General features: G+C 41.0%; 1 protein-coding gene and 1 long non-coding RNA gene across 13 annotated transcripts in view; both read left to right on the top strand.

The window, feature by feature from the left end:
• The window catches only part of CACNB2 (calcium voltage-gated channel auxiliary subunit beta 2), a 386,015-nt gene that overhangs the window by 256,353 nt on the left and 102,775 nt on the right, over nucleotides 1-26,887 (top strand). The gene's annotated exons all lie outside the window — the stretch shown is intronic.
• LOC128775051 (uncharacterized) lies at nucleotides 3,064-7,853 on the top strand. The gene is made up of 2 exons (XR_008419641.1): nucleotides 3,064-6,743; nucleotides 6,801-7,853. It is a non-coding gene; the product is annotated as an uncharacterized LOC128775051 (long non-coding RNA).

Below are 26,887 nucleotides of genomic sequence, written 5' to 3'. Positions count from 1 at the left end.
ACACGAGGCATCTAAAGCCCGACTCCCAGGAGCAGAGCCTAGAATGATGGTTGCCAGGGGCTGGGAGGAGGAAGTGGGCAGTTGCTAACCAACAGACCTAAAGCTGCAATTAGGCAAGATGAATAAATTCTAAATTTTTTCTTAATGTTTATTTTTTTGAAGGAGAGAGAGACACAGTGTGAGTTGGGGGTGGGGGGGGGGGGGGTGGGGGTGGGCAGAGAGAGAGGGAGACGCAGAATCCGAAGCGGGTTCCGGGCTCTGAGCTGTCAGCACAGAGCCTGATGTGGGGCTCAAACTCACAAACCACGAGATCATGACCTGAGCTGAAGTCGGACGCTCGACCGACTGAGCCACCCAGGTGCCCCAAGATGAATAATTCCAGAGATCTGTTGTATGACATTGTGCCCGGAGTTATCAGTCCTGTACTTTGCACCTCATAGGTTAAAAGAGTAGGGTAGATCTCTTGTGAAATTTCTTACATACATATATATATATATATATATATATATATATATATATATATATATACTTATATATATGTGTATATATATCTTATATGCATATATATATATCTTATATGCATATATATATATATATATACGTATATATATATATAATTAAGTACTGGAGAAGATTAAACAGTGAATGTATGGCTAGCAAAGTTAATTGCCACAAGTTTGCCGTGTAGCTAATATATGTTGAGTTTGAGAATCTGAATTCTTTATTCTATATTTTGCACCAGGGTACAAAGAAAAGTTTTGGGGGGGGGGGGGCGGGGAATAACAGTTTGTGTTCCAGAAATAAGAGTGTTGTATTTGCACTAATTTATTCATGTGATTTTCACGTACCGAAATTAAACGGTTTTCCAGATTCGTGTCACATCAGCATACAACCCTGTGTCTTGTAGGTTTGGTTTTTAAAGTCTTCAGTTACATGCTTGGGGCATTTTTGTCCATGACTGTGTTTCCGAAGCCCTCCATTAGGGGCGCCTGGGTGGCTCTGTGGGTTAAGCATTTGGCTTGTGCTCAGGTCAAGATCTCATGGTTGGTGAGTTCGAGCCCCGTGTTGGGCTGTGTGCTGACAGCTCAGAGCCTGGAGCCTGCTTCGGACTCTGTGTCTCCCCATCTCTTGGCCCCTCCCCTGCCCATTCTCTGTCTCTCTCTGTCTCTCAATAATAACAAATGTTAAAAAAAAATTTTTTTTTAAAGTATTCCATTATGTGATACAGCTGCGTAGAACTGTTAAATTTATCTTTTAACCAGCCTGGACCAAAATATTCATCCCAGACCAAACCAGGTTCAAGTTACTTGTCATACAGACTAAAAAGTTTATTGTTACGAATGACTTAGAAGATGAGAGGAAAATGAAGGGAATTTAAAACAAAGGCAAAACAGTTGAAAGACTGTTTCCTGTGTTTAATGAAAGGAGTTTATTTCCATCCATGTTTCTTCCTTAAAATTCGGTCAATATCTTGAACCTTTGATGTATTCAAACGAGTGAGACACTAGGATGAGGGAGAATAGGACTATGTTCTGAAAGAACATGGAAGGACTAGGATTTAAGTGTACTTTATGTGAAAATCATGGTTCGGTAGGTCTGGTTTATTCCTGAAGAATGGATGAAGAACAGGGATGGGAGAGGCCTTATTCATTAGCTTATGTTTATCTGTTCCCCTTTCACTGTCCCTTCCTTTATGTCAGTATGACTTTTCCAGCCCTTTTATATTTTTTATGTAGTCATTTAATTTTTAAGTTTATTTTGAGAGAAAGAGCTCACGCACAGGTACACGCGAGCAGCGGAGGGGCAGAGAGAGAGAGGGAGAGAGAATCCTAAGCCGGCTCTGGACTGTCAACGACGAGCCCTGCGCTGGGCTCAAACTCACGAACCATGGGGTCAAGACCTGAGCCGAAATCAAGAGTCGGATGTTTAACCGACTGAGCCACCCAGGTGCCCCTGTGGGCCCTTCTGTAAAATGAAGCCTTCAAGCTTAAAAATACATGAATTCGTCATTTAATTTTAGATAGTTGAAAACACATTGCACATCCATTCTGGAAGAATCGAAAGCTTTGCACATTTCTGTTGTAACCATCATAGCATCTCTCAAACGGGAAGACTTTCTCAGTGGGTGCTGTATCTCACTGCTCCCACAGATCACATGCAGTAAGGCTGTGCAAATGTCTGGAATAAACCTCAGCAGTATTTCAGATCCTGGCCCTCTTTAAATATGAACTACATGATCCTTAATTGCCTTTAAGAGCAGGTCTATAAAATAAGGTGATTGCCAAGTACGAGAAATGAGAGACGCTGCCTTTTGAAATTAAGTGACCTATAAAAGTTTCTATAACCAGGCACTCTGTGCTTCCAGTGAAAGTCAGTACTTTTCCCTCCTACTTTGCTATGGTTTCTCTTAAAATAGTAAACTCTACAGTGAACAAATTATGTATTAATTTTGAGGCACAGAAAAATCAGCTGACATGACCTTGTGTTTGTAGCTTGGGGTTTTCCTCCTAAATGCATGTTTCAGTCCTTTTCGGTTTTTATCCTGCTTTGCAAGTCTTGCCTTATTGAAGCTGGTGCCCTTTGATTTTTGCCTTTATTCTCATGCTGATCTTTTTGAAAAGACAGCTTTATTGAGGTGTAATTCGCTCATCTGAAGTCTACAATTCGGTGGGTTTTAGTTTGTGCACAGAGGTGTGCAACCATCATCACAATCGATTTTAGATATTCACTGCTCCTTAAAGAAATTCCGTGTTCTGGGGCGCCTGGGTGGCTCCGTCGGTTAAGCAGCCGACTTCGGCTCAGGTCATGATCTCGCGGTCCGTGAGTTCGAGCCCCGCGTCGGGCTCTGTGCTGACAGCTCAGAGCCTGGAGCCTGCTTCGGATTCTGTGTCTCCCTCTCTCTGACCCTCCCCCATTCATGCTCTGTCTCTCTCTCTCTCTCAAAAATAAATAAACATTAAAAAAAAGTTAAAAAGAAATCCCGTGTTCTAAGTTAGCACTCCCTACTCTGTCTCTCCAACTCCCTCAGCCTTGGGCAACTACTATCCAACTTGGTGACTCTTGATCTGTGAATCTGGGTGTTGCATATAAATGGAATCATGAAGTAGGCTATCTGTTGTGACTGACTACCTTCACTTAGTGATGTTTTCTTCCTTTCTTTTTTTAATGTTTATTTTTGAGAGCGCACAAATGGGGGAGGGGCAGAGAGACAGGGAGACTGAGGATCTCAGCAGGCTAGGTTCTTACAGCAGCGAGCCTGACGTAGGGCTCGAACTCACGAACCGTGAGATGACGATGACCTGAGCTTAAGTTGGATGCCCAACTGACTGAGCCACCAGGTGCCTCGGTAATGTCCTCAATGTTCATCATGCTATATCGTGTGTCCGTACCTCATTCCTTTTTATTGCCCAGTAATATTCCATTCATTGTATGTGTATATTACATTTTATTTACCCATTTATCACTGGTGGACATCTGGGTTGTTTCCACTTTTCGCTCTTGTGGATAATGCTATTGTGATCATTCACCTACAAGTTTTTTGCACGAACATATGTTTTTGTTTCTTGTACGTATATATCGGGGAGTGAAGTTCCTGGGTCACATGACCATCTTTTTAAAGTGCAAGAATAACTTTTTTCTTGTCCCCCTTACTCCCCAGAGCTGATCCCTTCTGCTGTATATGCAGATACTCTGAGTTAGGAAGTCCGGATGTGGAAAGGACTGGAACAGAGACGAAACAGGTTCAGTGCAGTGTTCTCAGCAGAATGGATTAGCATGAAATTTTAAGTTGACCGTTCTCTCAACAGTGAATGTCTACTTATTAAAGAAATTGTACGGGGCACAGTTGGTGACTACACGGGATGTAGAGCCACAGAGAAGCTTCACTTTTTTGACATCTTGCCAACCCGAAAACGTCTTTATTCTAGCCTCACATTGAATTAATAGTTCAGTGAGGTATAATATTCAGGTATGATGAATCTTCTCTTTTGGGAATTTTGAAGACCTTAGTTTGTTGTTTCTGCCTTCCAGCACGTTTGATATGCTCACCGGTGTCATTTGGGTTTTGAGGGTTTTGTTTTTTTAATTTTCTGCAATACATAGAACTGATCGGCCTTTGGGATTTGGAGATTTTGCATTGGTGTGGCTTTCGTTGATCACACCCAGCTTCTCTTATGAATGTTCATTGTGAAGGACTTGTCACTTCAGTTCCGGGAAGCGACCGATTTTTATGTGGTCATTTTTTCCACTGTATATTCTTCTTTTTCGTGTTCTCTAGTTTGTCAGATGTTTGACTGGACCTTTCTTCTGATTTTTTTTTTTTCCCTCTGTCTCCCAGTCTTTTGGTTTTACTGAGTCTTTCACCACTTATCTTCAAACCCATCTACTGAGGTTTTTGTAGTTGAACATTTCTAATTCCCAAGAGGTTTCTTCTCCGCTCCCTTTTTATAGTTGGCTGTTCTTACCCCATGGCTGTGAGATTTTCTCTTATATCCCATATGCTATTAATTTTAATTTTTCTCTATGTCAGTGCCCTTCAGACTTTTAAAATTTGGTATTATTTTTTACATACTGGAGACTTTCTTCCAAGATTTGCTTTTTGTCGGTCTATACATAATTAAGAGCAAGACCTTGTAAAGCTCCCTGGAAGCTCTAAGTGCAATGGCAATGGTTTTTGTTGATATTTTGTAGGTGTAGAGGGGAGGGAGTGCCTTTCATTCCGTCTGGTCCGTGTTCCTAGCCCGGAGTCTCTAGCCTTTTGGTGTTTTATGTTCTGTCTCTACTTTGTTAATTGCCACTATCATTTTTTTTTTCTTTTTTTTATTTTAGAGAGCCTGCATACAAGCAGGGGAGAGGGGCAGAGGGAGAGAGAGAGACAGAGACACAGTCTGTTTTTTTCAATTTGTTTAAACATTTATTCATTTTTGAGAGACAGACTGTGAGTGGGGGAAGGGCAGAGAGAGGGAGACACAGAATGGGAAGCAGGCTCCAGGCTCCGAGCTGTCAGCACAGAGCCTGACGCGGGGTTCGAACCCACCATCTGTGAGATCATGACCTGAGCAGATGTTCCATCAGCTGAGCCACTCAGGCACCCTGAGACAGAGAGAATCTTAAGCAGGCTCCATGCTCAGCACGGAATCCAACACGGGTTCCATCCCAGGACCCTGGGATCATGACCTGAGCCAAAATCAAGAGTTGGAAGCCCCAGGGACTGCCCAGGCTCCCTGCCACAATCCTTTTCTCTAGTCTGCATTTTCGTCAACTCTGATTTCCTGTTCTATCTGTGGATTTATACTTTCTTGAAAAAAAATATTTTTAGGAAGAAGCATATGTTCATTTGACCATGTTTTATTCCCTCATATTCATCAGTAAACATACTTTATATAAAAGAGAAAAAGTGTTTCTCATATTGCCTTAGTCTGTAAATGCCTTAGGCATTGGGAGAATCGGACCCAATTGGAAATATTCCCCGAACTAGCCTTTTCAGAAGAAAGAAGAAACATGAGTGTGTTTATTCACCTTCAACCTGAAGATGACCTTTCAATTTCAAAAATATTAAACATTTTTTAGTGGTATTTATTAATTTTGAGAGCGAGAGAGAGACCACGTGAGTGGAGGAAGGGCAGAGAGAAAGAGGGAGAGAGAGTTCCAAGCAGGCTCCACACTGCCAGCACAGAGCCCCACGTGGGGCTTGAACCCATGTAACTGTGAGATCATGACCCGAGCCAAAACCAAGAGTCAGACGCTTAACCAACTGAGCCACCCAAGTACCCTGAAAATATTCTTAAAAATGTGTCTGATTGAGTAAATTCTGTGGGAAGTAGGAGAGAAGTCTATGCATTTGCCTATATTGCATACTTTCTTAAACCTACAGGATAGACTGATGGAGAGAATCGAAAGAACACGTGACAGGTATTAGACTAGAAAGGTACTCCTGCGGGGGGGGGGGGGGGGGGAACATGGTTAATTGGTGAAAATCCAGCAGAGAGATCTCCTCATAGGAAACAAAAATATGGCAGACTTTCTTAGGAAAGTATTTGAGGCTAAAATTGTTTTCCCATCACTGATCTCAATGCCGTCTTTTAATTTTTGCATTGAAAAATTGTCAACTCTCCTTTGCTCGTAGCAGTCACCTTCCAAACAAAGCTAGTTAACTGGCTAACTATGTCCAGTCTCCAGCAGCGTGGGCTAGTTTATTGTCCCAATACACGTTGGCTTACATTGCCTTTTTTTTCTACCTGTAAGAAATCAAAAAGTGCATGTGAGCCCCTGACCCCGTTTCAGGCTTCTCCATTAACTCGTAAGTGTGACTGGATGGGTGTGGCCCTGTGCCCTGGTGCTGTAATTCTGCCCATCTCCAATGGTAGGTGACAACGACAATAGTAATAACCGCAATGACAACATTTCCTGCAGGATTACTGCTCATGGTAGCCGATTTGAAAGACACGAAAGGGAAAGCAAAGCTGTGTGTCTTGAGAGCATTTTGAAGTACTTTTGAGCGGTTAGGATCACGAAGTACGTACAGAATTGGTTCCTGGACAGCCCTTTATGTCAGAAAAATCCTCCCGTGTTCTCCCAGTTGGCTTTTGCCATGGAACAAACTGCTCTCAGTAGCTTAAAGTCACCACCGTTTTTACTTGGGCCCCATTCTCTTCTGCGTGATCACCGGCCAGCTGGCGGGTTGGCTGGTGACCAGGCGACTGGGAGGGCCTCCTGCATGTGTCTTCAGGTTGACCGCTGTCCGTGTGGGGGTCTCCTTCTTTTCTAAGGCGAAAGATTTATACGACCTGAAGAGAAACCAGAGCATATCTCCTTCTTTTCTAGATGGTCTCTCATCCCTCAGCAGGCTGGTTAGCTCTGTCTCATGCTTGCTTGAGGGTTACAAGCACACCAAGAGACACCAAGTCCCAGTGGGCGATATTCGTGTCTCTTCTCAAGTCCTGTTTGCTAGGGTCCTGTTGGTGAAAGCAAGCCATGTAACTAAGCTCAGAATCAGTGTGCAAGGGAACTACTAAGGACATGGATCCAGCTGGTGAATTGTTGTGGCCATTTTCTTTTCTTTTCTTTCTTTTTTTTAAGTTCATGTGTTTATCTTGAGAGAGAGAGGGAGGGAGAACCTGAGCAGGGGAGGGGCAGAGAGAGAGGGAGAGAGAACCCCAGGCAGGCTCCTTGGCCCCTGCGCAGAGCCCGTTGCGGGGCCTGAACCCACAAAGTGTGAGAGGCGAGATCAAGAGTCGGATGCTTAATCAACTGAGCCACGTACGTGCCCCCTCATGTGGCCATTTTCTGTGAAGAGCCTGCCCTGCCATTTTGTCTCCCTTCCTGTCTTGGAAAAAGAAATCTCTCCATACCTTTTTTTTTTTTTTTTTTTAATTTTTTTAAATGTTTATTTATCTTGAGAGAGAGGGAGAGCACTTGTGCACAAGAGGGGGAGGGGCAGAGAGAGAGAGGGAGAGAATATCCCAAGCAGGTCCCATGCTCATCATAGAGCCCAATGTGGGGCTCAATCTCACGACCATGAGATCATGACCTGAGCCGAAACCAAGAGTCAGAGGCTCAACCAAGTGAGCCACCCAGGCGCCCCTCTCCACACCTTTTAAAACAAACAACTGCCAGGCACCTGGGTGGCTCAATCATTAAGCATCTGACTTCAGCTCAGGTCATGATCTCACAGTTTATGAGTTCGAGTTCCACATTGGATGAGCACGAGCCCCAATTCAGGTGAGCCTTGCTTCTCTCTCTGCCTCCCTCTCTCTCTCCCTCCCTCTCTGTTTCTCTGCCCCTTGCTCACTTGTGCCCTCTCTCTCAAAATAAAATAAAATAAAATAAAATAAAATAAAATAAAATAAAATAAACATCCATCTTCCCTCACATCCCATCTCTCCGTTCCTGTTAGTGCCAACCTTAATTTCACCAGGTTTCACCCCCCTGTTTCCATTTCTTTTCCTTCTTCCCCACCTCTTTGAAACTCATTTCTATCTCTTGTCTTTCCACTGATAGTGACAGAAAATCTCCTGGGACTTTCTAATCAAGCCAGTTGACTTTTTCTTCCGTGTACCCTTGACTTCTCTGGAAGCCTCCCTTGTCCCGTCCCCCCCCTACTGTATCACCTTCGTCTTTTAGCTTTTGACTGTGACACAGGTCTATTTCTGCTACCTCTCTGGTTGATCCTTTTCAGCCTCTTGGGCTGCTGCTTTTTGTTCCCTCCCCTGAAGTATGGAAGTCCGTCCAGCCACATGCTCAGACCTTGACCTTCTGGCGTGCCCTTGGTTTTCCCACTGATGGGCTCCTCAGGAGCTGCTGCACGGGCAAAGGGGCGCCCTGCGATGTGTTCTGTGCACTCCTTTGGGATTCAGCCAGAGCAGCTCGTTCCATTCATGTGACATAGTGGGACTCCCATGTATGTCTTACTCTGAATATAGAGCTTCACCTCGACACCGAGTTTTAAACCGTGGCTACCTTCCGCTCACTGCCTTGTACTTCCCACGGCTTCCACTTTTTGTCCGCAGCTCTGCCCCAGCCTCTCTCCCTAGCGTTAGTAATGTCACGCCGTCTTCTCTTTGGTGTCCCTATCAGTTCTGCCCCGCCACCCCCATGTAAAATGGCGCTCCCATTTTTTCTCTCAAACCCTCTCTTCTCTGAGCTTTCCGACCTCTGTCAATGTGAGCTTCGTCCTCCTAAGTGAAGCCTTAGTGCCCGGATGGCAAATCTTTAACATAAAGGGTCAGATAGGAAGTATTTCAGGTGCCTCGGGTCTCGTGGTCTCTGTCGCATCCTGTCAACTCAGAGAAACCTGGATTCGCATTCCATCTCTGCTGTGGACTGGCCGCCGGACCTTTTGCTAAGTTCCGTGTGAAGCTTATTTGTAGCTCCAGTGACAATCGCGTGGGCTGGTACGTGCCACGCCCAGGGTTCCCAGTCGGGTCTGGGTTGGGCACAGACGAGGTACACATGGCCCCTGCCATCCAGCCCAGTGTCCAGTGGGGAGTTTGTATTAGAAGTTACGAAACCGCTCTTGCCATTTCTCTTGAGTTACGTCAGGTCAGCATACGCTGTTTGGTGACTACTGCATTCAGAATTTATTTAAATTTATGTTAGTTAACATGCAGTGTAGTATCAGTTTCACGAGTAGAGCCCAATGATTCATCACTTGCATACACACTGAGTGCTCATCCCAGCAAGTGTCCTCCTTAATGCCCATCGCCCGTTTTTTTTTTTTTTTCAAAAAATTTTTAACGTTTATTTATTTTTTGAGAGACAGAGACAGAGTGTGAGCAGGGGAGGGGCAGAGAGAGAGAGGAAGACACAGGATCTGAAGCAGGCTCCAGGCTCCGAGCTGTCGGCACAGAGCCCAATGTGGGGCTCGAACTCGTCAACTGCGAGATCATGACCTGAGCCGAAGTCAGATGCTCAACCGACTGAGCCACCCACGCGCCCCATTGCCCATTTAACCCATCCCCCCACTCAGCTCCCTTCCAGAAACCCTCAGTTTGTTCTCTGTATTCAAGTTATTAGTTTCTAGCTCAGTGGTGAGGGCTGTATGGCAGATCAGTAGGTCCAGTGGCTGCAGACCTGAGTCGGAAGTGATGGGCATTGACTCCCTCACGTCTTCTTCACAGCATCTCATCGCATCCGGTCAGATTGTGTCCCATCCATCCCCACGATTGAGGCTCATGTCCTGTCTCCTGAACTAGACTTTGAGCCCCTTGAGAGTAAAGGTGTTCTCCGTGCTTCATCTCACTGGTACAGATTCCTGCCTCAGTTACCAAGAGTGAGCTACTCTCTCATGTCTTCTCTTGCTCTTCTCATGTCTTCTCTTCTGAGTAACATCTGAGTATTTTAGGAATGAAATTACACATTGTTCTGTATTTCCATGTGGTTCTATTATCTTGGCAATTTACCTATGAGAAGGGGTAGGAGTTGCATGTTTTGAAGATAACCTGGTATTCTATCTAATTCAGCACTCTTACGGTGGATTTATGGTTTTATTCATGGAAGTTCTAGAGGGCCCCCATTTAAAACCACAGTCTTGTGCAAGAATCCATATAAGGACTGTTAACATAATGCAGACTTCTGGCTCTTTCAGAGCCATAAATGGCTTGGGATGGATTATAAACTTTGCAGCTCAAGCTTTTTTTTTTTTCTTAGAGAGCTGTAACTGAACATCTTTGTTGTATCGTTATAAACAGAGCCATAAATACGTGATTCTTCTCTGTTTTCTCTACCCAGTTTGAATGGGGAACAACACAAAGACTTTTTACACCCCGTTTAAAGTCATCCTTTCCCTGCTCTTCCGTTTTGCCCCCACCAACAGCTAAATGAAAGATGTTGGAAACTGTGAAACAGGAGAATGTATTCAATTAGCAAACATTTAATAAGTGATTTTGCTGCTGAGTTAGGAGCTGAAGAAGGGAAATCAAAGATGTGTTAGATGTCGTTTCTCCCTCAAGAAATGCATGTTGTAATGATGATGCCAGACATGTGTGTCACTGGGAGTAATGTGTTAAGTGTTAAACTAGCAGCAGTGGGTGGGGGTGGGGGGCTGGAAGACCCCAAGGAGGGCAGTTGGGATTATAGATACCTCCACTGTTAGTTAGGCGAATGTCTCTTTGGGGGCACAGATTTTGCTAACCTGCACCATGCATTTTTTTTTAATTAGAGCAGGGACAGAGAGAGAGAGAGAGAGAGAGAGAGAGAGAGAGAGAGAGAGAGAGAGAATCTAAAGCAGTCTCCATGCTTAGCACAGAGTGCGACGCAGGGGCTCAATCTCATGACCCTGGGATCACAACCTGAACCAAAATCAAGAGTAGGTGCTCAACCGACTGAGCCACCCAGGCGCCCCACAACATGCATTTTTAAGGCTAGCAAGATTGACTGGTAAACGAGGGGCCCGATAAAGGCTGATATTTTGGTTTAATTTTGTTTATATCCCACTTACTTCCAATTCACCTTGAACTAACCCTCTTCATCATTTTGAAATGTACATTTCAGTAGTGTTAACTATGTTCACACTGTTCTAGAACAGGTCTGTAGAATGTTTTCATCTTGCAGAACTGAAATTGTATTCCTCCTAAACAACGGCTCCCTATCCCCCCTCCCCCCAGCCCTTGTCAGCCACCATTCAACTGTATATTTCCATGATTTTGGCTACTCTAGGTAGCTCATATCAATGGAATCATACAGTGTGCTTGTCCTTTTGTGACCGGCTTATTTTACTCAACATAATGTCCTCAAGGTTCATCCATGTTGTAGCATATGACAGAATTTTCTTTTCTTTTCTTTTTTTTAAAGCTGAATAACGTTCCATTGTATAGATATACCATATTTTCTTTATCCATTCATCTGTCAATAGATATTTGGGCGGCTTCCACCTCTTGGCTATTGTGAATAAAGCTGTACTGTTGTTTTGGGGTTTTTTTTGTTTTATCTTGGATTTTTTTTAACGGTCTTGTGAAGCTCTTCTGTCAGCAAGTAGTAATTAAAGCTTGTGTTGTAAAGTGTCTCAGTGTTGAGCTTTCCAGTGTATTTTACATTGCTTGGTCCTTTGCCACTACTGAGTGAGGGCGGGAAAGCAGATACAGTTACCCCATTTTAAGAATGAGGAAATTGATGTGATATTGAAGGATCTTGCCCAAGGTCACTGAAGTCGTAAGTGGCAGAATGAGGACAAAAACCTAGGCTTTTGGTAGGATTCTCTTCTGTACTTTCACCTGGTCAGGGAGCACCTCGTGGAAAGATATAAACCAAGAATGTACTAATGTTGCCTTTTTGTTTCATGATCTGGAAGGATTAAAGGACTACCTTTTTTTTTCTTTAATGACAAAAGCAAAAAAAAAAAAAAAGAAGAAGAAGAAGGAGGAGGAAAGGTAACTAGGTAACTAGTACAACAGTTTTACGAGTAAAAACACCACCTCTGTTGTTTTTGTCTTTGTTTTTGGCTGTGGCGTCACATAGAACAATTGGAGTTCGCAAACAAAATATTCATCTTTATTCCCACTTTGTAAGTTTTGCTTATGATCCTTATGCCACTGATTTGGAATGATGTTTACATTTTAACATGATGTGAACAAAAATCTTGAGTTAGAATTTCTTGATGGGGGTGCAGGGTGGCACGGTCAGTTGGGCGTCCAGCTCCTGATTTTGGCTCAGGTCATGATCTGGAGATCGAGCTTGTGTCGGGGTCTATGCTGACAGCGCAGAGTCAGATTGGGACTCTCTCTCCCTCTCTTTCTGCCCCTCCCCTACTCTCTTTCTCTCTCTCTCTCTCTCAAAATAAATAAACAAACTTAAGCAAAAATTCTTGAATCTACTGTGTTGTTAACGGATGAGCTTTCAAGACATATGTGTGATACTGTATTCTTGGTTAAATGGAATGTGCCTGAAAATATTTGAATAGGATCTTCCTATAAAGAAATGGAAAAATAATATCTAGGAAATACATTGTAAGAAGAATATTGAAGAAACAGCTTACGTAGGCCAAGGGAGAACAGATTGAACTTACAATGAAACTATTTGAAAAGAGATTTTGAAAGTGTTGTCTGTTCTACCAAAAAAAAAAAAAAAAAAAAAAAAACAGGAACAGTCTAAAAATCATAGCAGCCAAAAATGTAAAGTTAAATTTTATAATTGACTAGAGAGAGTTGAGAATATGTTGTCAAGAAAGACTAGGAAACTGTCTTAGTGATGGTTTAGAAGAAATTTGTGTGGCTTAGAAAAGTGTTGTTTTTTTAAAAACTAAACCCTGGGGTGCCAGGCTGGCTCAGTGGGTACAGCATCTGACTCTTGATCTCAGGGTCATGAGTTTAAGCCCCATGTTGGGTGTAGAGATAACTTAAAAAAGTAAACAAGGAAGTAAGATTAAAAAAATAGTTGCAAAAACAAAAAAGGCAAAACAAAACCCCGTCTTTAGGAAGGAAGATGTGGGGCACAGTTAGCTGTCGGTTATGTTCTAGTGATTCCCTACTAATAGTTCTCTCTACTGATACATGCAGAAATAATGCCCATTGCTTTAAAAAGAAAAAAAAAATCTTTACAAAGGAAAAAAGTGACCATTCTTGAAGATCTGGGGCTAACACTCTGCTTCCCTACTCTCTCAAGGCTGCGCCAGGAAGAGTATTTGGCAGGTGGTGGGCAAAACTGTAGGCAGTCAAGTCTTCAGGTCTTTTTGCTTTCTGGCTCCATTCCCTGGGATTATTTTTTCTAATGTTTATTTATTTGAGAGAGATAGGCAGAGAGAAGGAGAGAGAGAATCCCAAGCAGGCTTCGTGCTATCAGTGCAGAGCTCGACACAGGGTTCGATCTCACAAACCAGGAGATCGTGACCTGAGCTGAAATCAACAGTCGGAAGCTTAACCGCCTGAGCCACCCAGGCCTCCTCCCCCCACCCCCCACCCCCCCCCCCCCCCCGCCCTGGCATTCCATGGATCATAAACAACTCAACTCTCCCTTTTGTCCTCTGAAAGGAACTTGAGTCATCCTTGAATGAATTATTTATTAGACCACTTTTAATCTGACGTTGGAGTCACCCTATATTCCCTACGGATGACAGTTAAGTTACAAGTTTGTTTACAAGACAACTCAAGTGTCCTACGTTGGCCCAAAATTAAAGCTGACCTTTGACATATGCTACTTGGTCAGTTCTGTGGGTTGAAGTAGCCTGAAGCATGTAATAGGTCTTATAATGGATGTGCACAATGAGTATGGAAATCATTTGGCTAGCTGAGAATGTTCACATGCTACAGGAATAATGCATTCGTTTAACACACTTGTGTATGGTAAGCACGATGCTAGAAGATACGAAACGAGTAAGTCTTGCTCCTTGATCTCTAGGAAGTCCATCTAAGAGGACGCTTAAATGTCCTATATGGTAATACATCATGTCACCTTATTCATGTCCTCGCTTTGAAATGAGAGAGAGGGGCGCCTGGATGGCTCAGTCAGTTAAGCGTCCGACACTTGACTTTGGCTTAGGTCATGGTCTCACGGTTTGTGGGTTTGAGCCCTACATCAGGCTCTGCACTGACGGTGTGGAGCCTGCTTGGGATTCTGTCTCCCTCTTTCTGTCCCTCCCCTACTTGCTTTCTAGCTCTCTCTCAAAATAAATTTAAAAAATAAACTTTAAAAAAAAAAGAAATAAAATGAGAGGGAGAAGTTGAGCAGAATGAGGCCCGGGTCAGTTCTCATGACTCCTGTGGGCGCTAAGGTTTCTGAACCGCTGTGTGTTTCGTGCCCGTCTGACCAGATGTCTCTGAGCTGGCATCTCAGATGTGGCAATGGAGTCAGCCTCCAAGTGATCGAAGGTCAGCTCTAAAGGGAGATAGCCCAACCGTAAATAGTTCATTTAAGCTTAACACATTAATAAATGTATTCTCTGGCACTTGTCTTTTGCTATAAAACCAACGTGTTCGTTGAATATGAGTCTAATGCATGTTTCACCTCTACAGACAGACGCCTTCAGTTTAGGGTATACTTTGACATTTGAGTTTGACTCCATCCAAAGGGATTTGGGTTCCAGAAAATACAAGAAGAGACGAAAAGGATTGATTTAAAAACACAGTCCTAATAACTTAGACCTTAAAATGACCTTCATCGGAATTTCTCCTAAATATCTTAGTTTTCCAACACAGGAACCATTTGTTTCTTATCTTACACTTTTGCTAAATGTCTTGGTAAAATAAAAAAGCAAGATTTTGGTAAAATACAGCATACTTATAATGAAAGAGAGGAGTTTGAATGATGTTTCTTTTTTCCTAAAAGTGTACGTGGGTGTCCAATGTTTTGATCTTAGTTAAAGGTCAGTCACTTCTTGTTAAACTCCAGCCCAAGAAAAACTGTGAACTCGAGTTAGAAAAACAAAACAAAACAAACAAACAAAAATGGGTACCTTATAATCTTGACCGTTGAAATAATTTTTTATATTTCCCTGAAATATGTATGCTGTTTCCTTGGATGAAAAATGTTTATCATAATATTACCAATGTGGAATTCTTTTTTTAAAAGATTTGCTTTTTTTGAATAGTGTTTCTTTATGTCTTCTGGATCACAACTGCCTTTGAATATATGATAAAATCCATGAGCCTTCCTGCAGCATGGCTTCTCTTTCCAGGTCTTCATGGGACCTTGGAACAAATGCCTGGTTCCTAAAGGTTTACAAAGTACAAGAAACTTTGTTGAGAACCCAGTGTTGGTGGTCCAGTTAGATACCTCCTGAACTGTGGGACATGGTCCGAAGGATGAGACATGTTTGCCTTTGCTCTGGAAGCTTGAAATTACCACATAAACTCTTCGTGGAGTTTTCCTTTTCGCTATCGTGTTTAGTCTAGTGTGGAACCGGAGGTTGGGGAAAGATCCGATACTCTAAATATTTCTATGTGCTATCTGGCTGTTAAGGGTGTTCCAGTTAAAAACGGTTGTCAATGGCTAGCCATTTCAGTGTTTTGTCTTGTTTTCGGATTCTTCAATGACCTGTATGAAAATGGACACAACTGAAAGATTCTTTCAAGTTTAGCAGACAGCAGAAGCTACTTTTTCTGTGGTTGGCCCTGGCCGTGTGCCCGTGTTGGCTCACTGGCCTTTGAGCTTCTGAGCTGCTCTATCTTGTGTCAACTCCCATCAGATATAACCTGCATACGTACTCGTTTATCCTTGCTGAGATTATCTGTGTGATTTGGACACTGACGACGGGCTGTTTGGAGGGGAGCCTGCCCTCAGGTTACAGAACATCAAGGCTACCTGAAGCCTGATTGTTCTTTTCCCCCAGATTAGACAGAAGCTTCCTGCCATTTCTCCGGCTTCTTGGAAAAATAATTGAAATATTAAGTGTTCCCAACAGCAGGACTTGGTCCTGCCCAGAGGTGTAGGGTTCCATTGAGAGGTTCACTATATTCAGCAGCCATGAATGAGCTCTGATCTGACGTGGCTTATTCCTCTGTCCCAATAACCCCCCCTCATCCCTCATCCCCTCCTGCACCTTCTTGCAGTCCTTCTTGCCCCACTGGGCTTTGTTTTCTCCCTAAATGTGTAAACTGGGAGTAACCTGGACTAAGATGGTCCTGTTGACATTTTCAATTTAATTCCTTTGTGGAAGCATAACAAGTATTTGTGTGGATTGAATGAATTACATGCTGCCAGTGTGATAGGGAATGTGTGAATTGAGCTCTAAACCTTTTGCCATCTGTGTCTTCTATAACTTAACTCTTTTAGGAGGTTATATCTTGTCCCCACAGGGGACATGTGGCCTCGGAGAGAGGATTTAGGGATGTGTAGTTTGTTTCTCTTTCTAGTATAGTAAGTGATATGCGGAATGACTTTTGGTTACTTAGTGCATTTCTTTGGTGAAAATTAAACATTGAATTGTTTGTGCGGTGCCTAGGTGGCAGTTGAGTGTCTGACCCTTGGTTTCGGCTCAGGCCATGATCTCACAGTTCATGAGTTCGAGCCCTGCATTGGGCTCCATGCTGACAGTGCGGAGAATGCTTGGGATTCTCTCCCTTTCCCTCTCTCTCTGCTCCTTCCCTATTCATGTTTTCTGTCTCTCTCAAAATGAACAAATATAAAAAAAAATATTTATGGTAGAGATAACTGAGGAAGTCTTTTCAGAAACTACATTTTGTCAAGTATGGTCCCCCCCTCACCCATGCTGCTGCATAAGGCGTGGGGTGAGGGAACACGCTGTAGGAACCACATCTGAACAGAGGTGGTCTTTGCAGGAAAACGGCATGCCCCCACCAAATGCACAGATTCCTGACTAGCAGGAATTGTTGTTCTCAGTCATAGGCAAGAGTCCATTCCAGCCCGGCTTCTGAGGAGCTGTTCTGTTATGTAAAGATGAGATTATAAATGGGGTTATCTTTTAGAGAAATTGAGGTCTATATGTAAAATGCACCTGGTGTGTATTCCACAAACGTATTTCCAGAATTTTTGGTCTTTCTGAAGTTTGATCACTGTCTTCTTTGGAATAGTGAAGAAGAGAGATCGTAAAGTAAATGACTCCAACATAAGACATAAAAATGGCTAATGTGTTCCCATGTGTAGATCATTCAGTTTGCTTTTGTATATGGGAATACAGCTGAAGAAGAAAGCTGCAATTCAATGACTTCATGATCATTGGAAAGAGTTTGTCTTCTTGGGTACTGAGAAATATGCCATAATTGAAGATTGGTTAAGTAATAGTAACATTTTTCTGCAGGTGTTGACTATATATTATGCTATAATAGAAGTTTATTAGAAGTAGGATGTCACCTTCTCGATGACCTTTAAAGTAAATTAAATACTGCATATAAAAGATTATTTATAAGAGGTGGAAAACTCGTGCACCCGTGCACCCACGGCCCTGATTAAAGATAGAGAGCATTGCAAATAGCTTTGAAGGCTCCCCTGTTGTCCTTATACATGCCGTCCTCCCTCTCAGAGATTATTGTTAGGCTGAATTTGGTGTTTCTCCTCTCTTCCTTTTCATTCTGAACCATGTATGTTTATATTCCATATAACCTACCCATATAACCTATTGCGTCGTTTTTGTGTTTGGAGCAGTTATTTAAATGACATCCTATTAAGATGTGCCTTTGTAACTTGCGTGTTTTGTGTAACATTACATTTGCACATTCATCCGTGTTGACTTTAGTCACAGTAATTTGCTCACTAGTACCCATATATGGTAAAAATGCCCACGGGCAGTGGACATTTGAGTTAGTACATGCAGTCCCGGTGTGGAAAGTCTTATACTTGTCTCTGGGTATACCTGTGCAAAAATTTCTCTGGGATATGCATAAACAACAATACAGTATGTGTGTTTTTATTTTTACCGGATGGTAGCATCTAGTTTTTAAAGTGGTTGTCTTCATTTATACTCCTGCCATTAGACTGGGAGAGTTCCTTAGTTCCATATTCTCTATAACACTTAATATTATCAGATTTTATTATTTATTTATTTATTTATTTATTTATTTATTGCCAATGTAGCACAGGTGCAGAATTTAAAATCTCATTGTGGTATGATTTGCATTTCCATGATTACTTAGGAAACGGAACACTTTGCATATGTTTATTGACCTTTGTTTTCTTCTTCCGTGCGTGGCTTTGGATTAATTTTCTTTTTTCCTTTAGTTTTTATTATTTTATTGTTGCCTGGCTTTGGATGAATTTTCAATCAAATGGTCTTTTCCTATTGATTTGTACGAGTACTTTGTATATTATGTATCCACTTGTTGATTATTTTTATTACTGAAAACTTTTAAGGAACTGCCTTTTTAAAAAAATTATTATTATTTTTTTTTTTTGGAGGGAGCAAGAGAGAGCTCCTGTGCACGTGGGGGAGGGGCAGAGAACGAGGAAGAGCAAATGGCAAGCAAGCCCTGCACTATCAGCCCAGAGCCTGACACGGGGCTCTGTCTCACAATCTGCGAGCTCACAACTTGACCTGAAATCACGAGTCGGAGACACTTGAGGGATGGAGCCACCCAGGTGCCCCTATATTACTGAAAGCTTTTAATCTGTAGCTGCTCTTCTCACATTTTTGTAGCAGTCTTAATTTGAATCAAGCAAGACTTACCATCCCTTCTCTTGCTGTTTGTGCTTTGGAGCCTCGTTTAAGAAATTCTTTCCCACCCTCGGCTTATAAAAAATTCCATCTTTATTTCTAATGGTTTTACAGTTTTTGTCTTTCATATTTAATTCCTTAATCTCTCTGGAATTGGTTTTTGTATATGGAGTGAGATAGAGATCTAATTTTAAGAAATAGCTTGTTGTCTCCCCAGTGGTCTGAAATGCCTGCTCACTTGGAAATCAATATTTTATGTGTGAGTAAGGTCTGTTTCTTGGCCTCTTTTTCCGTGTCAATGTTATGCTACTTAATTACTATAGCTTTAGAATAAATATTGGACATGTTAACCTCACAGCCTTCTTCAGGAAAGAATTGGCTATTCTTAGACCTTTGTCCTTCATACAAATCTTAGATAACAAGTGTGAAGTTCATCACACACACACACACACACATACACACACACACAACATTGAAAACAGACAAAAACACAAAAACACTAACATACTCAGGTGAGATTTGGGGTTATATTTAAAAAATTTTTTTAAATCTTTATTTATTTTTGAGAGAGAGAGACAGCGTATGAACAGGGAGGGAGCAGTGAGAGAGGGAGACACAGAATCTGAAGCAGGCTCCAGGCTCTGAGCTGTTAGCACAGAGCCCAGTGCGGAACTCGAACCCGCAAACTGTAAGATCATGACCTGAGCCGAAGCTGGATGCTCGACCAACTGAGCACCCCGGCGCCCCTGGGGTTATATTTTAATCTGTGGGTCAACGTGGGAGAAAATGCTTTTGTTGTAATCTTAAGTCACCTTATCCATGAATATGAAATATCTCTCCATTAATTTAGTCCTTGAATATTTTGTAATTTTTTCCATAAAGGTCATGCTCATACTTGTTAGATGTGTTCCTTGGTATCTTACATGTATATATATTTAGTTACTATTGTCTAGTCCCTCTGTCTTACTTTCTCTCTCTCAAGTTATAATTTCTCTGCTGTTGTAGGAAAATGCAGTTGATTTTGTATGAAAATCTTTATAAATGTCAATCTTCCTAAATGCTTATTAAATGCTAATACATTTTCTGTAGATTCTTGAGTTTTCTATCAAACCTAGACTCAACAGTTATATCATGTGAATAATGAAAATTCTATTTTTTCTTCTCCAATCCTTTTAACTTTTCAATGTATTCTCATCTTACTGCACTGGTTAGAGCTTCCATTCAAGTGTTGGGTATCCATGGTTAGAGTAGGCGTCCTGGTCTCTGAATTTTTAAAGACCATGCTTTTATTTTTTATTATATATTTATTATTTTTAACTATTTTATTTTGCTATTTATAATGGATGTGATTTTCTGTAGATACTCTTCATCATGTTAAGAAAGTTTTCTTCTATTTCTAGTTTGCCAGGTTGAAAAAAAAAAAATATCACATACTGGGGCTCCTGGGTGGCTCAGTCCGTTAAGCGTCCAGCTTCTGCTCAGGTCATGATCTTATGGTTTGTGAGTTTGGGCCCCACACTGGGCTTTGTGCTGACAGCTCAGAGCCTGCTTCAAACCCTCTGTCCCCCTCCCCGCCCTGCCCCTCTGCCTCCCCAACTCGCGTGTTCTCTCTCAAAAATAAATATTTTACTTTTAAAAAATCGTGTGTTGATCTTGAATGTTATCAGATGCCTCTTTTTATGTCTTTTAAGATGATCATATGATTTTTTTTCTTTAAATTTCTTATGTGGCATATTAATAGATTTTCTATATTAACTGACTCTGCACCCTTGGTAAGTAACATTTTCACAATATTCTATCCTTTTTAATATGTGGCTGGATTTTTCTTCCTAAGATTTTAATTTTTTTTTTTTTTTTTGGAGGTGTTGGATGTGTGGCGATGACAGAAACTGGCCTTTAATTTCCCCATTTTGTTTCCATGTGGCTTAAGAGTGAACTTTGCTACGCTCATAAAATTTATATTGTTTGTTTGTTCATTTTGATTTTTTTTTTCTTCCCCTGGAAGAGTTTCTGTTATGTTCTGATTACTTACTCCTTGAAGAGTTTCTAGAACTTACTGTGGTTTTTTGTTCTTTGGTAGAAAGACTATCTATCTATTTATTTATTTTTAAGCTTAATTCATCCATTTTGAGAGAGAGAAAGTGAGCTTGAGCACAGGAGGAGGAGGCAGAGAGAAAAGATCCCCAGCAGGCTCCTCCTTGTCAGCAAGGGCCTGAACCTTGGGTTCATGTCCTGAGCCAAAATTGGATGCTTAACCAACTGAGCCACCCAGGCTCCCCAGGAGGAAAGATTTTTTTTTTTTTTTTTTTTGACATTTATTTATTTTTGAGAGAGACAGACCATGAATGGGGGAGGGGCAGAGAGAGAGGGCGACACAGAATCCGAAACAGGCTCCAGGCTCTGCGCTGTCAGCACACAGCCCGACACGGGGCTCGAACCCATGAGCCGTGAGATCATGACCTGAGCCGAAGTCGGACACCCAACCGACTGAGCCACCCAGGCGCCCCAGGAAGAAAGATTTTTAAACAGTTGATTCAAATTCTTTGGTTATTATAGAACTCTTAAGGCTCTTCACTCCCCTAGTGTCATTTTGGGTATTCTAGCTACCCTTGCTCTTTTTGTTTTTCACCTATATTTTCAGATACTTTAGTCCTAGATTTATTTATAATCGCATTGTCTTTTTAAACGTCTGTAGTATCTATAGTTACATCTTTTTTGCCCCCTGTCAATTTTTTACTTGATCTTTCTCACGGATACTCAACTATTTGTTACGATTTTCAAATAAAGTTTGTAATTTTCTCTACCTCCTCTTTCATTAATTTATTATTTTCTCATCTTTTTTTTTTTTCACGGTCATTTACGTCAGGTTCTTAGCTCTTTATTTCTCCTCCTCTTCTCTGTTAATCGTATTCACTTTTTACATTTCTATTTTTGTATTCCACAAATACTGACTTGTGGCATTTCATTATTGTTCAGTGAGGTTTTCATTTTGATTTCTTACGTGAGCTGTGAGTTATTCATTAATATCTTAATTCCCAAATGCATGCAGGTTGTCTTACTGATGGCATTTCTTGCTCTGTCCTTGGGTATTAGGTTTGTGTATTTTAAAAAGGGCACAGGTTAATTTATTTTTTTTTATTCAGTCTGACAGTTTTTTGTCATTTTAAAATACAGTGTTTATTCTTGCTTTGATTGAGATCACACAAATTTGTATTTATTTTGTACTGCAGTCTTGTGCTTCTAGCATGTTCCAGGGTTTCTTTCTTTACCTTCCATCTTATTTCTTTTTTGTTTCATTTTCTTTCATTTGGAAAGAGTGAATTGCCTTTTGTGTTTGTTTTGTTTTTTTGTTTTTGGTTGTTTTAATCTGTTTTTACTCTTTACTAGTTTGGAAGTGATACAGTTCTGTTTTGGGTTTTTTTGTTTGTTTATTGTTTTTTAGTGGATACCTTCAAAATTTTAGCAAGAATTCTTAAAGTGATCTAAAGTTAATCAGTGCCCCTGCTTTTGGACAAAACATTTAAGCCTGATAACTCCTTTCTGACATATTTTGGCCAATAATTTCACTTAATCTGCCTTTAACCCTATATATTAAATATTATTATTATTTATAAAAATATATAAATTTTTAAAAATATATTTCATTTGTTTGCTACTGACTTTGTTCACCATTTCTTTCAGGTATCAGGGATTCCTTCTGATGTCATTGAAATTTATCATTTTTTTAATGTTTATTTATTTTTGAGAGAGACAGAAACAGAATGCAAGTGGGTTAGGGGCAGAGAGAGAGGGAGACACAGAATGCGAAGCAGGCCCCAGGTTCTGAGCCATCAGCACAGAGCCCAACACGGGGCCCAAACCCACGAGCCACAAGATCGTGACCCGAGCTGAAGTCAAGACGCTCAACCGACTGAGCCACCCAGGCGCCCCTATCGTTTTTTTAAGTGTATTCATTTATTTTGAGAGAGAGAGAGAGTGAGTGATCAGGGGAGGGGCAGAGAGAGAGAGAGAATCCCAAGGAGGCTCCGCACTGTCAATGCAGAGCCTGAATTGGGCTCCGACTCACGAACTGTGAGATCATGACCTGAGCCAAAATTGAGAGTCGGATGCTTAACTAACTGAACCACCCAGGCGCGGCCCTGAAATTTATCATTTATAAGTTTATTTCATGAGAACATTTTTGATGAAGAAGTTTCTCTATTGGTCTGGAAAAAAACTCATTTATGAAAAATAGATTGTTTGAAAATAATCTTAAATTGATAGTTACTTTTTCCTGTCACTTTTGGAAGATGATATTTTACCATCTTGTAGGTTTTTGCTCTTGAGTCCGTCCTCAGAGTAACTGCTGGCTCTTTGTGCACACTGTCTCTTATTTCCTGGCTGCTTAGGATCTCTCTCTGTCTTTGGTGTTCTGTTGTTTGCGATCTGTCGTTTGCGATCTGTCAAGCTACAGAGTCTTTTTTTCTTTTTTCTTTTTTCTTTTCTCTCTTTTTTTTCTTTCTCTTTTTTCTTTCCCTTTCACGTTCCCACTTCCTTCCTTTTCCCTTTTCCTTTTCCTTTCCTTTTCTTATCCTGATTGGAATTCATCGTTATCTCCTGAATCAAGGATTTGAATATTATACCAACTCTGGGAAATTTTTTTTTCAATATATGAAATTTATTGTCACATTGGTTTCCATACAACACCCAGTGCTCATCCCAAAAGGTGCCCTCCTCAATACCCATCACCCACCCTCCCCTCCCTCCCACCCCCCATCAACCCTCAGTCTGTTCTCAGTTTTTTTTTCCATTTAGTTTCTCTTTTTTTTTTTTTATTTTTTTCCAATATATGAAATTTATTGTCAAATTGGTTTCCATACAACACCCAGTGCTCATCCCAAAAGGTGCCCTCCTCAATACCCATCACCCACCCTCCCTCCCTCCCTCCCCCCATCAACCCTCAGTTTGTTCTCAGTTTTTAGGAGTCTCTTATGCTTTGGCTCTCTCCCACTCTAACCTCTTTTTTTTTTCCTTCCCCTCCCCCATGGGTTTCTGTTAAATTTATCAGGATCCACATAAGAGTGGAAATATATGGTATCTGTCTTTCTCTGTATGGCTTATTTCACTTAGCATAACACTCTCCAGTTCCATCCATGTTGCTACAAAGGGCCATATTTCATTCTTTCTCATTGCCACGTAGTACTCCATTGTGTTTATAAACCACAATTTCTTTATCCATTCATCAGTTGATGGACATTTAGGCTCTTTCCATAATTTGGCTATTGTTGAGAGTGCTGCTATAAACATTGGGGTACAAGTGGACAGGAGTACTGGGAAATTTTTTTTTAATTAGTATTATTTAATTTTTTAAAAATTTACATTCAGGTTAGTTATATAGTGCAACAATGATTTCAGGAGTAGATTCCTTAATGCCCCTTACCCATTTAGCCCATCCCCCCTCCCACAACCCCTCCAGGAACCCTCTGTTTGTTCTCCATATTTAAGAGTCTCTTATGTTTTGTCCCCCTCCCTGTTTTTATATTATTTTTACTTCCCTTCCCTTATGTTCATGTGTTCTGTTTCTTAAAGTCCTTATATGAGTGAAGTCATATGATATTTGTGTTTCTCTAATTTCGCTAAGCATAATACCCTCTAGTTCCATCCACGTAGTTGCAAATGGCAAGATTTCATTCTTTTTGATTGCCGAGTAATGCTCTGCTGTATGTATATATATGTACATACACCACATCTTCTTTATCCATTCATCCATCGATGGACATTTGGGTTTTTTCCATACTTAGGCTATTGTTGATAATGCTGCTATAAACATTGGGGTGCATGTGTCCCTTTGAAACAGCACACCTGTATCCCTTGGGATAAATACCTAGTAGTGCAATTACTGGGTCATAGGGTAGTTCTATTTTTAAATTTTTGAGGAACCTCCATACTCTTTTCCAGAGTGGCTGCACCAGTTTACATGCCCATAACTCTGGAAAATTCTTCACCATTATCTGAAAAGTTAAAAAAACAAAACCTAATCTAGCATTGTTAGTTAACCTTGGTGGAATGTTTGTCCCAAATGTCTACTGTCCCTCATTGCCAGAATTGGGAGATACATTAATAAAAGCTTCAAAGGTCCATTACCCAAAATAATAGGGAAAAAGAAACTTTTCTAAGTAAGACAGGTATAATGTCAACAGACCCCCAGACTCCTCTTAAGTCATGATTCTCAGTCTGACTAAATACATACACGAATCTTAGAACTAAATAGTCACACGGAGTGCCCACAGTCTGCATTTTTGTTGTGTATGGAGGGAGGGAAAGAAAAAGGAGACGTTTATTTTTATCCTTTTTAAAGTTACATGTAGGGTTTTTTTTTTTCTTTTTAGGGATTTCCGGTCAACCTCTAAAAGTATCTCATTAGAGGGGTGCCTGGGTGTCTCAGTCGGTTAAGTATCCAACTTTGGCTCAGGTCATGATCTCGTGGTTTGTGAGTTTGAGCCCTGCATCGGGCTCTGCGCTCTGAGCACAGAACATGCTTTAGATCCTCTGTCTCCCTCTCTCTCTGCCCCTGTCTCTCCCTCTCTCTCAAATAAATACACATAAAAAATATAAAGCTATCTCATTAGAGTTCAGTGTGTCAACAAGGGACCACATAGTATGAAGTGTTCTCACCTGTGATTTCTGTTGAGACATGTTTCCAAAAGGAAATGGCTAAGAGTTGATTCTGATACGTAAACGAGCCAGAGGATTGTGGTAAGTACATATGTCCTCCGCTCTCATTTATCCACATGAGAAACCTACGTTTGCATTTGACGTGTCAGTCAAATGGATAATTTAACTAGATCCTCTCTTAATCATGTATATTTGGGTTTGGTCAGATGCTTTTGTGGTTGTATTTATATATAGATGTCTCTTCTTCTGAGATTGTATAACAGTTCAAACGAACGTAGAGTAAATGTCAGTTTGTTTATCTTCTCTGCTCGTCTACATTTGGCTGTGGGAATAGAATAAATCTGCTTTTCTCCTGATGCCTAAAGTAGGTCCTGAGCTCTTTTTATAAATGTCTCAGCAGTGCCTATGAAGCCTATTTTGCCTTTTCCTATGGTTATTACTTATAAGAGCAAACATATTCTATTTAAGTCAAGAATGTACTTCAGGGGGGCTAATGAAAATGTCGACTTAAACACAGGCTTTATTCCTAATAATCCACGATATGAAAAAAGGAAAAGCTGACCACATTTTCCCCTTTGTTTAAAAGCTTTACATATATAGCATTATCTTGTTCCTTGAAAAGCCAGAAAAGCAAGGAAATTAACTGACAGAAAACTACAGTGCATTCATCTGATAAAAGTCAAGAAACAAAATGGTTAAGCCCCAAGGATGTTTTTTGTTGACCCCATAATTATCTCCTTCCTGTGGTCATGTATCTGCCACAGGATTATTATTTCTCTTTTTAAGAAAGAATAAATTAACTTTAGAAATGGGGAGGTGTGATTGCAAGCCTTATGGATAAAACTGAAAACTCTTTTTAATAACCCAAAATGCCAAGCTACTCACTAAGATTTTCCCTGGAGTCTGAAACTAGCCAAAGTTTGAACAAAAATACCACATATATTCTCTTTGAAGATCTAAAATTTTAAATATGGTAGTGAACACATTTGTCACCCCCAGAGCGCTTTTTTGTCATCCTTCCTTCTTGCCCTTCCTGATATCCTGATGTTCATTATCTTGATGGTGGTAGTTACATAGTCACATAAGCTAAAACGTGGCTTAGTTGGTTGAGCATCTGACTCTTGATTTCGGCTCAGGTCCTGATCCCAGGGTCGTGAGATCGAGCCCCGAGTCAGACTCTGCACTGAGTGTGGAGCCTTCTTGGGATTCTCTCTCTCTCCCTCTTCATCTCTTACATAATTTTATGCCACTTCAACCTCAAGAGAAGTGTTTAAAAATAAAAAATATAAAAATAAATTTGCAAAGACATTTCATGAATCTCAGGAAGAAGGAATGTGCTTGCTTTGTATTTCAAAAACAATGAGCAAAACAGCCAAAATAAATGTTTCAACACCACTGAGATACATGATAGATGGTCTGTGTCTGTCCCTTGTTACTACTGCCCAGACATCGAATCTTCCCTTTGGGTGGCTCCATGTTGCGTGCTTGTTAGTTTTTTACCTCCTTAGGGTGGAACTGTTTAGATGGTATTCTTGATTCTTTTAAATGTGTAAATATATATGTATGTGTGTGTGTGTGTGTATGTATGTGTGTTATACATGTGTGTGTATGTATATATGTATGTATATTTATTTATTTGACAGCCTGTTAGCCTTTTGCCAGAGCTGCAAATAAGTACAAAGACGATCCAGATCTCCT

Source organism: Panthera pardus, unplaced genomic scaffold (genome assembly GCF_024362965.1).
Source record: "Panthera pardus isolate Hobbes unplaced genomic scaffold, ASM2436296v1 HiC_scaffold_6, whole genome shotgun sequence".
NCBI classification, from domain to species: domain Eukaryota; kingdom Metazoa; phylum Chordata; class Mammalia; order Carnivora; family Felidae; genus Panthera; species Panthera pardus.
Note: the sequence above shows the minus strand (reverse complement) of the source record. Positions and strands in the feature narration are given on the sequence as shown.